General features: G+C 29.2%; 1 long non-coding RNA gene across 1 annotated transcript in view; it reads right to left on the reverse strand.

Moving 5' to 3' along the window:
* LOC122269254 (uncharacterized) overlaps positions 1-13795 on the reverse strand; it is a 100128-nt gene that overhangs the window by 62576 nt on the left and 23757 nt on the right. Inside the window, exon 2 of the long non-coding RNA XR_006225085.3 lies at positions 2657-3409. This is a non-coding gene — a long non-coding RNA (uncharacterized LOC122269254). The remainder of the gene's footprint in view (positions 1-2656; positions 3410-13795) is intronic.

Here is a 13795-nt window from a genome sequence, read left to right on the forward strand (position 1 = left end):
GATATCATTCAATATCAAGAGATACGAGGAATTAAAATATTTTTTAATAAAAACGTCACTTACGGATACCCAGCATTTTTTCTGTATTTAAGCAATGTATATCGAGTAATAACAAGTAAAATGAAATTAATCCTAAAAAAAAAATAATGTCCAAAAATAATTAATTTGGAAAAAAGATCAAAACTATCACTAACTAATTAGAAAAAACGTAAACCATTATGACCTAATTATAAGGAATAATCATAATAAATAAATTATAAGAAATAATCAAAATATAATTAATTATGAAAATGTAACAAAAAACAATCATAAGGAAATTGAATATTCATAATTATCACAAATTAATCATAAGAAAAATCATAATTTATTATAAGAAATAATAATAGCCATAATGAAATAACTAAAAAAAAAACAGATTTATGATCTAAGAAAATGTCTGATATTCATTCAAAAAGTTTTTATGTTCATATGATTTTGGCTTTACGTCATGACGAGCATACAAACAGCATTTCCATCTGAAGGAGATTTATCAAGGTTTAAGTAACTAGTTGTTCAAATAAACGCACGTATATCGACTTCAGATGACAAATATATCAAGCTTGAAACGTGTGTTTAATCTTGAGATACTAATGTTTACGAAAGGATACAACCGCGGAATCAGACAAATGCGGATGTTTACATGCTTCCACAAACAAAGATAATACACATCTGCCGTAAAAATTCATTTTTCTTTTAAGGGATTAGGAACGAAAATGTTTGGAGTGTCAACTTTTGTCTTAACATGATATTTCAAGATGATTCGTAAAATTTTTTGCCAAAAAATACAATTATCTTTTGGATTTTTTTTCTCGGAAATAATGCTTTGTTATGGAAAGACTGTTAGTGTATTTTCCATTTTCAAATTATAAACGAAATTCTGTTTTAAAATGTAAATATGGCTTATTGTCTCTGTATTAATTTATAATTTCCTTTTATCTCCTATAAAACTGCTTGGATAACATTAATCTAAGAAAAATCAACGTAAATATATCATTGAAGTGATTAAAAACTGTTCATCAAATTAATTTTATATCGAACAATTTATAAAATACACAAAAACATTTTGTCGCTTAAAAGACTTTAACAGACGAATTGATTGGTTTAAATACACATCTGTTTATATATCAGATATACTACAGAATTACACATTATCAGAATACATCTTATCAGATATTGAAACTCAAAATAAAAAAACAAGTTAGAAAAAATGAATGACAATAGAATCACAAAATTAATTTCAAGATAAACCCCCATACAGAATAATCAGGAATCAAGTCAAAAAAGAAGTCGTAGATTTTCCAGAAATTTTCATAATTGTTAAGAATTGTTTGTGTTTGTAAGGTTTTCCAACCTCGTAAGAACTATTTGCAATATCTGGATAAGATTTGTTTATGAGATTTTATAAAATTTTTTGTTCATTTGTAGTTAAGAGAATTTCGAAGACGACTGCAAGGGAGCATAATTGTCTTGTGTGCTGAATTTTCCATATGTTTGTTAAAGACTTTGCTAAGCTTGGAGGGGTCTTAAACTATTGAAGGTAGGGGGTCATTATAGATTCAAATGCATTCTCCATACGCCAAGAATAAACTGTCATTTTTTATTGCTGATAATTAAACATCAAATTAATAGCATTTGATAATATTACTTGGTTGTTGAACTTATTATTTATATAAAAACTTAAATATAGCTAAGATGTATATTGATAGTGATGTGGTTATAATGTAGAATTTTTGTTTTATTGCCCAACACAACACCTTTGAAGGTAACAAAGTTATCAAAGAAACGACTTTTACGCTCATTCATTTCATTTATAAAAGTACTTAAAGGTCACATAAAGAAGTAAAAATGAATAAAATATTAAAAATGTTTTTTTATTTGACAATGTTAAAAAATTAAAAATGTTTAAAAATCTTTTACACGCATAAAAATTTTTAAAAATTTTCATTTTTTAAACTGAAAATTTATGTATCTTCAAATTATTGTAAGAATTTGGGCAACTGCAGAAAATTGCTGAATATTTGTAAAAGGAAGGCATAAAAAAAGTTATTGAAAGAGGATAAGAAAAATATTAATTAAAAAAATAAACATGAAGTTATTAGTTTTCTTAAACATTGGACATAAATCCAAAATTACCAGAATACAAATGGAAAATAATAATAAATTGGAAAGCAATTTTAAGGAGGTGTTAAGAATTTATCTTTTAAAAAAAAGAAGATATTATGATTTTGGGGGAGAATCTGCAATTCTCAGGGACTCTAAGCTGAAATTATTCATAATAGAAGAAGAAGACTATATTTGGACAGACTATATTTGGACAGAAAACTATTAACTGAAAGACTAAATTTGGACAGAAAACTATTAACATTTATTATATTCAAAAATTAAGTCAAATATTATTTCAGCCAAAAAATCAGCCATGATTTTGATCTACAGTACAATTTTAAGGTAGAAGCATCAACATGCAATAGCCTACGTTGTTCTTATTTTATCCTAGATTTGTCATGAAAATATTTGCAATTATATTTTAAAGTTCCAATTGATTATGTGACTGTAATTCAAATAAAAAAATTATAATAAGAGCTCTCAAAAAATAAATATAAAAAAGAACAGAGTATACCATGTTAGTTCTGCAGCTCTTGGGCATTTAAAAACAATGATAAATTGATTGTCTTTGTTAACACCTGTAACCGCTTCGCAGAACGTATGCTATCAATCTTGAAGTTCAGATCAAAGGTGGTATTTTTTTTTTCATTCCTTAACTTCGAATGTTTCTCTTCTTTTTATCTTGATTCGATTTATTTATAACGACATCATCTCAATCGGAAACTGTAATTAATGATCGATTCTAAATAGGCTATTTAAACACCACCTCTTTTAGCTTGTGTAATTCATTTCGAAGCTATTTTGTCCCATTTATCTTAATTTATCTCGTTTTCTTGAATCATCGTCTGCGAAAACAGTGATCGTCTGAGTTTGAGGTTAAAAACGATCAATAGATTCCAATAGGCTTAGATAAGCTGACAAAGTATCGTTTGGTTTTTTAAAAAAATGTAGAACGAAAATTAAAAATAAAACTCTGCAACTTCGTTAAAAGTTCCTCCCACCAGGTAGGGCGTGTGTCAAAATTGACGCCTCTTAAGTCACCCACGCACAAACTGTCTACTTTTAACAACTAAAAAGAATGACAAAGCCGCGGCTGCAAACAAAATGTTGTTACACAAAATGCTGTGTGCATAAGATGACAACACTGTTGTCTAAACCCTCCAAAACAATGTGATAGAAATGGGACTCCTAAAGCTGTTTGCTCAGGCTTCTTTAGATTGGATTTTCTTTTTTCTTCCTTTAGCTTCTTCGTAAGTTTCTGTAGTTACTAAAACAGAAAGAAAAAAAAGTTCTTTTCCTTATTAGTAACAAAACGCTACGCAAACATTTAAAATGGCAGCGCAAAATAAAATTAAAAATTAAAAATGGACAAATAAAAGAATAATATACAATAATAGGTAATTAATAATAATCAATAAGTAATTGAATAATAGGTAATATGGTGTATAAAATTGTATTCAGAAGAGCGTAATTTTATACAACCTACAAAATATCGCTATTGAACAACTTATAACCCTAAGACTATATGGATATGTTTTAATTTTGTGAAAGATAATACTTAAATTTGACAAATTAAAACTTTTTTGTCTAAATATCTCCCGCCAATAAATAAGTATATGTAATGTTTAATTTTTTAAAAATTCGAAATCTAATTTTAGAACTTTCTTATTTTAAAACTATTTCTTTTCTTTTGAAAATTAACTAAAACATGAATGTAGAACAGGTCTGCATATACTCTAAAATAAAGGAAACGTTAAGTCTAAGAGCTAATTATATGAAACTTTCATCTCAAACTTAACACATTCTTATTGGATATCAGGGGACAAAACATGTTTGTTATGTAGTAAAACAGCCTCGTTAAAAAAAAGTGTAAAAAAGTTTGAAGTATTATTTTTTTTAATTTAAAAATACTTATAAACGTCGAAAATTGAAATTTGTAATTTAGTCTCATTCGAAAAAATAAAATGAAACAAAAAACAATATTCCTAATAACGATAAGAATGGGGTAAATTAGTATTTACTTAACTCTATACTTAAAAAAAAGTGTGGCTTCAAGAATATGGTAAAATTTACCGTGTTTCTAGTTAATGAAAAGATAAAAAAAAAACTCGGTAATTTTTTTGCACTTCGAAGCGTTTTGGTAAAGATTTTAGTAATATGGTTTATAATAAAATAAGGTTTCATAATATGTGATAAATTTTGGTAAATGTGGTAATTTCATCATGATACCTTAAAGCCTGTCATAAAAACCATTTATTCGGTTAAATTTACTTTTCAGTTTTTAATTTTTTAGTAAATGTGTAATAATAAGAACTGTAATTTTAAAAAGCAGAATTTCCGGTAAACCATTACCATAATTACCATTCCATAAATATTACCATATAAACGGAAAAATCACCAAATGAAGGGTTTAATTACCGTAGATCTTGTTTTTATTAACCAGAATTATGTCTTTTTATTACCCTAAATGTCCTTACGGTAATTTTACCAGTTTTTTTCTCCGTGTACATTGATTAACATAGAATATTACATCACTACAGCCTTCCACTAGATGCATTTTAGCATAGTTAGGGTTTATAGAGCCAGGGAGCATACTTAATTTTGGCGCTCTCTTGCAATATGATGTCATGCTAAAGGGAGCTTTTTGGAACCATTTTAAGTTTTAAATTATGTATAAACTTTGCTCGTTGATTGAACTTCATATTGAATACGATTTTGCAAATATAAATAATGTTTTTTTTCCCAAAGAACATGAAGGTAACTTAACAAGGTTCATTCGGCTCTGTTTAAAATCGAACATTTACTAATGAATTGTTACTAATGTATTTTTTTAACCAGTATATCATCAATTCGTTGGAGAAAAAAAAAATTTAAAAAGTAAATCTACTTTCAGATTAATCTACAATAGTGATAGACATCCTGTTCTATTTATAGGTAAATCGGATAAAAATTTGTAGAAGATGTGGAATCTATAATTAGCAAATGAAACTGGGAAGAATTAAAAGAGAAAAACATTTTATTCTGGAATTCGCTTTTGATTATTTTCTATGAGTTCAGTTCCTCCCTTAAGACCGAGTTTGGGTACAGATGTTCCCTCTTACCCCCAGCTTACTACGCCACTGATTTTGAACAGAAATGTCTGCGAACAGAATTTTTGAAGATTTTTCATCTACAACATAAACTTGAGCAGACTAATAAAATTCCCGGCAACTTATTAGTCGCAACTGTTTTTTCCCCCATCAAGAATTTATTTTTAACTGTATAAAACTGAGTTTGATTTAAATGATGACGTAATTGATTTAAATGATTTTATCGTAAGCTACATAACACAATCCCGCGGCTAAATACATATTGTAAGAGTAAATAAGCGTGTACTTACATGGTTATTAACCTGACTAATTACTTTAAGAAATCCAAGTTCAAATTTCTCTGAGTTAATTACTCTCTTGGATGATGGCTGAAACAAGGAACAACCAAAAGCCCTCTTTTTAATTTTTGGAAAGAAAGCAACCATTGACTAAAAATGTTTTTTAGGAAACCCGTGGGTGAGTGATTAGTAATATCTCATTCAGGTCCAAATTTTTAGAAAAACTTACATACCATGTTATACAAGAACGTTGTTGTTTAAATCATCAATTATTGTCCATTGGATCCATTATGTTTGCCAGAAGCAAAAAAATCAGACGATGTCTTGACGTCAAATGCGATTTAATTCCACTTTAACGTTGCCACAGGTTAGTGAAAGAGCATCGTTACCACAAAGAATTAAATATAGCTCTAACTAAATTTATACTGTTTAATGATGCACTGTAAGAAACTCCGGTTCAAAGTACCTACACACAGGGTGCTGGTACTTTTTAACGTAAAATCTATAATTACTGGAACATATTACGGAACAAAAAATCTGATAGACCATAACTATTACAGTAATAATTACCGTAAAATCACTGAATCACTCTAATTAAATAAATATTACGATAAAAAACTACGGTATAATATTTTATGGTAAAAATGGATTTTACGGTTAATGGGTTTAACGGATGAGGAACCCAAAATGTTAGTACTGTATTCCATAATTTGATCCGGAATTTTTTGTCGTGTAGAATAGAGAAAGGATTGCATAAAAATTATCTGTAAAAGTAATTTATGAACTGTTATTTGATTCATTTATATCGTTCGTCTTATATTTAGAATGAAATTCGAATAGCACCTTCAAGTCACTCTTATTAAAAAAATTGCGTTAAGGTTTGAACGAAAATGATGGTATTTTGTACAACAAAATTATGAAAAAAGATTAATTTAAGGGGCAATATAGTTAAGTTAGAACCCATGTATTGATGAAAAAACTTCCATGATGCAATGGTTCGATCTGCATTCGCTTTTATGTATAACCAACCGATTGACAATCCTTAATGGACTTGTCTTCAAATCCATATCCAGTAAACCGCTTTCAACTTTAATAAACTTGGTACATAGGTACTTTTTCTAAACAAAATTCTGTAAAATTTCAAACTGAGAAACTTAAATTTGCTTTTATTAGGATTTTTTTTTTTTAATGGGGTGGCTTTGTGCGAAACACGTTTTATATAGTTTAAGAACTTCTAGCGATAGCTTAAATAAAGACTATTGACAGATTTTGCATTGCGTTGACAGCAACGCTGACATTATTTTGTACATTTTGGGATACAGTTCTTTGCAGAGAAGCTTCCGCGCATCCTCTTGTGGTTTTCAGATAGCGTTAGCGTACAACCCGTAAATCTATGCAAAATCTCTCTATACGTTCGACAATGTATGTTCGTCTCAGAAGATTGTTTACATAGGATTAATATAGAAGAGTTTCCATGATTTTGCCCATCTCCTTTATACATATTACCACAACGTCAGTGCGTTTTTAACGGTGTATAATATATTTTCGCGTGAATATTTATGATTCGAAAAAATTAATCTACACTTTAAGTTGACATTATTTTGTAACAAATATTTTTTTTTCCTTATTTGTGCAGGTATTTAATATGTAAATGTTTTCACGCTTTGACATTTAAAAAAATATTTCTTTGCACCAGTGCGACTTAAATATAAAAAAAAGTTCACTATGGAAAAGATGAGAAAATTAAAATTTTTATTCTTTTATTAGAATGAATACATTCTATTTATTTATTTTTAAGTTTTATTTAACAAATCACAAGTTTTCAAAAAAAAGCTTTAAAAAAAGCATTAACTTTTTTTAAGGCTTCTACAATACGTTTTTCACTTATCAGAAAAGGCGTAACAAAAAAATATATAAATATAAGTGAGTAAATAAAGAAAAAAATAATAAATTTAATTAATAAATAAATGTAACAATTTTTTCTTTTAATATGAGCTATAAAGTATTTTGTGAGGAAGAAATAAAAGGCGTACAATAATAAAATATCTTAAAAGTATGTTTTTAATGATTTTTTTTCTTTCAAATTCAGTTCAAATAAAAATGATTAAGACTTTAATGTTGACTTATTTTGCAACAATTTTCATAAAAAAACTTTATAATGATGTTTTCAACCAACGAGAAATTTAGAAAAAAAAACGAGAAATATCTTAATTTCCTCCATAAAAAATTTCATAATTGTACTATCTCATTCATAATACCTCCTACGGAGGGCAGGGGCAACAGCGTCATGAACTTTCCACAAATCACGTGACCTTTTCGAGTTTGTGACCTGAGTTCTAATTTCGTGTCAGCATTCCCTCTGACTAGGGATCATAGTTCATCGGAAGCCACGATTTAAAATCCTATTTTATTCGAGATAGTTGCTTGAAAAGCTTTATCATTGCCATGTCTTGAAATTCATGCTCTGAGCACTTAAAAAACGGTTTCAAATGGGAAAAAAAAATCCTCTGAAAATAAATATAGCTATAAAGAATTTTTAGAAATGTGTGTATTGAAATTTTGATTTTGGGCTTAATTTCTCTCTTTATTCTAAAATCGGAAGTGTAACTGCCGCTGTTTTGGATGTTCAACTTAACGTTACTCAAAAATCGACAATGCTTGTTCAACTTCAAAAATTATAAAACCTAGGAACTTCCAATTTTGAAATTACAAAAGCGTGACGAAAATTATGTTGGAAGCATGGTGAAATAAAAAATTTTAACATTCGATCATTCGAGTATTACTGACTGTTAAACTTGTAGAAAACAATACCAAGTGGACTGCACCACAGGTCCCAGAAATGCAATTACAGTGTTGAAATTTGACATGCTGAAATGACCAGTCTAGTTTATGAACTTAACATGAGATCTTTTCGAAATTAAAATGAAAGCTTAAAATGAAAGCTGCTGCGATACTGCCAAATGACTTAAAATGAAAGTTGCTGCAATACTGCCTAAAGACTTAGAAATGAAAGATATTGCAATTTTAAGTGCCTTTTCCTGATTTTTATAACTTTTTTTTTTGCTTTAAATATTTATTCACCCATTGTTGTAGCAAACTTTAACTCTCTTGAGTCTTTTTTTAATAAGCTCGCGCTTGACTTGATATCAAAAGTAACAAAAACAATTCGCGATCGCAACGAACTATAGGGGGCGTTGTTGTATGAGACGCATACCTGCGATTTCTATATGAACCGTCATTCAGTTACTCTGGAGACGTCGTTAATGTAGGGTGTAGCATTGCAACGTTCCTTCTTTAATGTGGCTTATTAAATTTAAAAAAGAAAAATGCTTGATATTCTTTCTTGTACAACCGAAAACAAAATGGTATCTCTTTTTATTAGAGAAGGAATATCCAAAACACATCGGTAAAATATTTGTACATTAACAGAAAAAAATATGTATATTCTTATAAGAGTTAAAACCTAATGCCCGAGAAATAGTATTACTAAATTTAATGATATAACATGAAAGGCCCATTTAAACTTTACATTCTATAGTTTTAAGAATCATATTACTTCAAAAATTAAAATGAACAAAAAATATACATAAGCCTCATAATTTTATGAAATTTAATTTTGTAAACAAAGTTTTTTGACAGCAATTTTTATCAAAAAATTTCAAGTTTCAATAAAAATCATTATTTAGAAACTAAGAAACGTAAAATAAAGAATGCTGACGAAACAAAAACAAAAAAACAATTCTTTTTTGTCGCCATTTTTAGTGCTACGAAAATTCGTCTTTGGGATTTGCCAAAAACAAAACAAGATGCAATTTTATTTTTTCAGAAGGGAAATATTTTACCGAAAAAACGAAAATGTACCAATTCCCACAACATGAAACTTTATCTTGGTAAACGTACGTTTTGGAAATGTTATTTCATTTGGAATCTTATTTATCAGAGTTCATATGGCGATATGATTGTTTTGAATCTATGCTAAACTCTATATCGGCTCATTTTCCACCGAAATGGCGGTGGCGTTAATACGTAAGTACCAAATTTTATTCCATACTTTTCTGGATCATATTACTTCAAACATTGGAATATACAAGAAGTATACATAAACACATAATGTTATACCATTTAATTTTTCAAAAAAAGTATTTTGAGAACAATTTTTATCAAAAAATTATAAACTAAAAAACGGAAAATAAAGAATTCTTAGGATAAAAAAACGATTTTAAGAATTCTTTTCATTGAAATAAAAACTTTCATATTGTTTCTTTTTTTATTATTCTTATAGTTCTTAATCAGACGTAAAAAACCATTCTGTAGAGAACCATCATCAAACGAAAAAAAAAATATTTACAAGCCAATTTTTTATTGTAAAAATCATTGCACTTACCTGATTTATAATTCCCGGAGAATTCCAAAATGATAAGTTCCTTGTTTGAAAACTTTATTCTCAAATAATAGATACATAGTTTATCCCTTCATTACTTTTAGATAACATGCTACGCAGCAAAATTTTATAATTGATATGAATTTGAATATGTAGCTAAAAACAGAATAGCTGAATTCTAGTTGAACTTATTCTTTCAAAACTAAAAAAACTTACCAAGAAAACGATTCAAATTAATTAAGAATCAGCACAAATGGCACTATTTCAAGTAACTTGGATAATTTTTTATTGTTGTTTTCCGAATTATATGGATACAGAAATATATACTATTCTATAACGAAGAAGAATATGCTATAACTATTACAATTCTGTATGTTCTGAATTCATATTTATTCACTGGAATGACGAAAGCAATGTTGACTTCACTTTAATTCGTAATGAATTGAGGACAGAAGAAATGCATTTTACCTTAATACACACATCTGTAACAGTATCCGAAATCGGAAGTCATCAGTTGCAAGTTTGTTGATAATAGAAATTAAAAATTATTGAGGAATTTTTCTTCAAATGTTTGGCGTGTTCTGTTCCTGAAAGATTTACTAATATTCTGGAGATTTTTTTCAAGTTCTTCGGCCTTTTCCTTAGGGAAATTTTGTTTCTTATTTGCTGCTAAAAAATGGCGTCTGATTCTGTCAATGACTTTGATGGATCTAAATGAAAACGTGATAAATTAATGTCTGATATTTACAGGCTCCCGCTAGACGGCGTACTCGAGCGTTGCGATCGCGAATTGGGTACTTGAACTTCAAGAAGAAGACGAAGATCACAGATACCCCCACATGTGACCTGGCACCAGCTAATAGTTTATAAGCAAAATGGCCTGTTAAAGTTGAGCTAAGTTTCCCCACATAAGTTAAAATGTTAATCAATTTTAATCCCTTGACCTTATCCCTCTATGCAAGCTTTAAGCTAATTCTCTCATCCTGATATCTTCCATATTTATGCTTTGAATGCTTACGAATGCTTCGAGATGTCAACAAACGGAAACGTCTTTCAGAAAAATTTCCAAAAAATTCTAAGCTAGAGTGTTAAGTTTTGCTATAAGTAGTGGCATGTTTTGTTCATGACATGATTATGGAACTAGACTACAACTTAGATGCAACGGTATAAGTTTCAATTATTTATGAAAATACAACGAATATATAAGATGTTACTTGAGGATGACTTTTTTTTTTAAATCCTACTTATAAATTTCTAAAATTGCAACTCCCCAGTCAATATGACTTTCTGAGCTGCTCATATGATAACAAAAAAATAAAGAAGATTGAAATTAAATGCTTTAAAATGCTTTTTGATTGATTTCTAAAATTTCGTTTTTTTTTTTTTTTTTGTGGCAAACCACTTTAAATCAATAAATCTTCAACACTTCATTTTCCAGGAAACCAAAATGCAAAATTCCATTTCAATAAGCCTGTTTAAAATTCATGATATGCATAAAAATAAATATGCGCGTCGAATTTTAGATCTTTATCTATCAGTACACGAAAATTCGATCATTAAGTCGTAAGTTCTTTTTTCAGAAATACAAAAAGTAACAGTAAATAAAACAGCCGTGTTCAACAAAAGGAACTATTTTTTTTAAAAAACAAAGCCAATTTACTTATCCACCTACGCGCACGTCAAAACATGTTTCTGCCTCAGTACATAAATCGGGTATTCGGATTTCGTTCACAGCTAATAACCAGTTTAAGAAGAAACAATTAATTAGCTGTTACGCTTTCATCTTGACATATGGTCAAGGAAGTCAGGCTAAAATTGTAAATACTCTATTAGGAGGTAAATTTTGACATACTGTGATATATTCCTCTGTCTCAAGTTCTTCCACAACTCGTCCATCATCTTTGGTTGCGTGCACTAAGATTGTTATAGTTTCTTGAAAGCGTATATTTCTGAATCAGATTTTGTCTTGCTTTCATAATTATTTTGATTAATTAAGTTTTTTTTATAATTAATATTAAAGCAAAGTGCAGTGTGAAGTATAAAGAAAATTCCAGATCAAACTAAGATATCGACACTCGGGGAGTTGGAAGTGCCGTTCTTCAGAATTCCATACTTTTTACGGAAAAATCCATTTTTACTGCAGCATGTTACGGAGCCAAAAAGTTGATATACTGTAATTTTTACGGTAATAATAACAGTAAAGACACTGAATCACTCCAATTAATAAATATTAGTGTGAAAATTACTGTAATATTTTACTGCAAAAATGGATTTTATCATATAATGCATTTTACAGTCCCGCTGTGACACGGTTCCCAGCAGATCACCAAAGTCAAGCATCACTGGCTGTGGTCAGTGTGCGGGTGGGTGACCACTTGGATCAGTCTGCGTAGGGACCGAGGGTGTGCGGCATTGGTCCTCGTTGAACTGTGCTACCGTAAAGTGCTCGACTTCGCGCGCAGGTCGTCGGGCTACCGAAGCGGGGGTGCCATCCCCTCCGAAGAGGATCAAAATTGTGATGGCATGTCTTCGGATCGTCCTCAACGATGTTTCCCAGACCGTCGCCAATAGCTCATTGTGCAGCTCTAGTGCGACGTAAATTAACAACAACAATGCATTTTACGGATGATGCACTAAGAGTATTTTGTATCGTACTTCGATCCGAATTTTGTTTACAATGTAAGGCAAAATTATTAGTCACCACTGATGATAAAATGACTAAAAATCTTAAATTTTGATTTAAAAATTGTCTACTAATCACCACATGATTGACGCTCTTTATTCGTCGAAAATGCGCTTCATGAGTATTTATTATTATTTAGTTTTTTTAACTGTGAAGTTATGAATGTTTTATAATATTCTAAAAATTACTTTATTTCCCGTTTGTTTCCGGAAATTTTTATTCATTTCATAAATGAACCTTGTAATTTTTTTTCATATTTTGAAGAAATGAAAGAATGACGTAAAGAAAAGAAATAGAAAAGACATACGAAAGAAAATGATATATTTATATCAAGACTTTTTTAATCGTTTAAATTTTTGGAAAAGTGGTCCCAGTTTTGAATTAATAAGAAAAATATGATTTTAAAAAAATTTCGTTGAAAATTGCGCAAAATATGTGCATTTAAAGTAATTCTTGCATACTGCGCAAGTGCGGAAAACATTTTTTAAAAAAATTATAATTTTGTTTGGACTCGTATTTATTAACTTATGAAAAATGACCGATTTGAAAATCTTGAAAATGTAAATAGTTTCTAGCAAATTTCTAACTAGCTTTTGTGCTTTTTTTTATTAAGAGCTCTAAATGATAAGGGATTTTCCATAAATTTCATTTTGCATCATGAAGCAGCAGGTCGTCGGGCTATCGAAGCGGGGGTGCCATCCTCTCCGTAGAGGATCAAAATTGTGATGGCATGTCTTCGGATCATCCTCCGGGATGTTTCCCAGACCGTCGCCAATAGCCCATTGTGCAGATCTAGTGCGACGTAAATTAACAACAACAACAACAACAGCATCATGAAGCAAAATTTCATAACAAATGATAAATACCCTAAAATGATGGTCCGGTCAGTAAAATGTGATGGTATTAGAAAATAAAATATGTGAAATAAAACATAATTTGATAGGGTGTGGTCCTATATAATGCCGATGTCATTTTTAATATATTTCGTTTAATAGCACAAAACTAAATTTGTGGAAAACTCTTTACCATTTGAAGCTTTTTTTCAAAATCAACAAAAACTACTTCTAGCAATGTTTTAAATTTTCAAGATATTCAAATCCGCCTTTTTTTTATAAGCTATCAAATGCGATTCAAAACAAAATTACGAAGAAAAAAATTTAAATGTTTTCCATTTTAATGTTAAATTATATAAATTTTATAATAAAATAAAAACAATTTGAAT

Source organism: Parasteatoda tepidariorum, chromosome 7 (genome assembly GCF_982258835.1).
Source record: "Parasteatoda tepidariorum strain Cologne lab strain chromosome 7, Ptep-v5.0, whole genome shotgun sequence".
Lineage (NCBI taxonomy): Eukaryota > Metazoa > Arthropoda > Arachnida > Araneae > Theridiidae > Parasteatoda > Parasteatoda tepidariorum.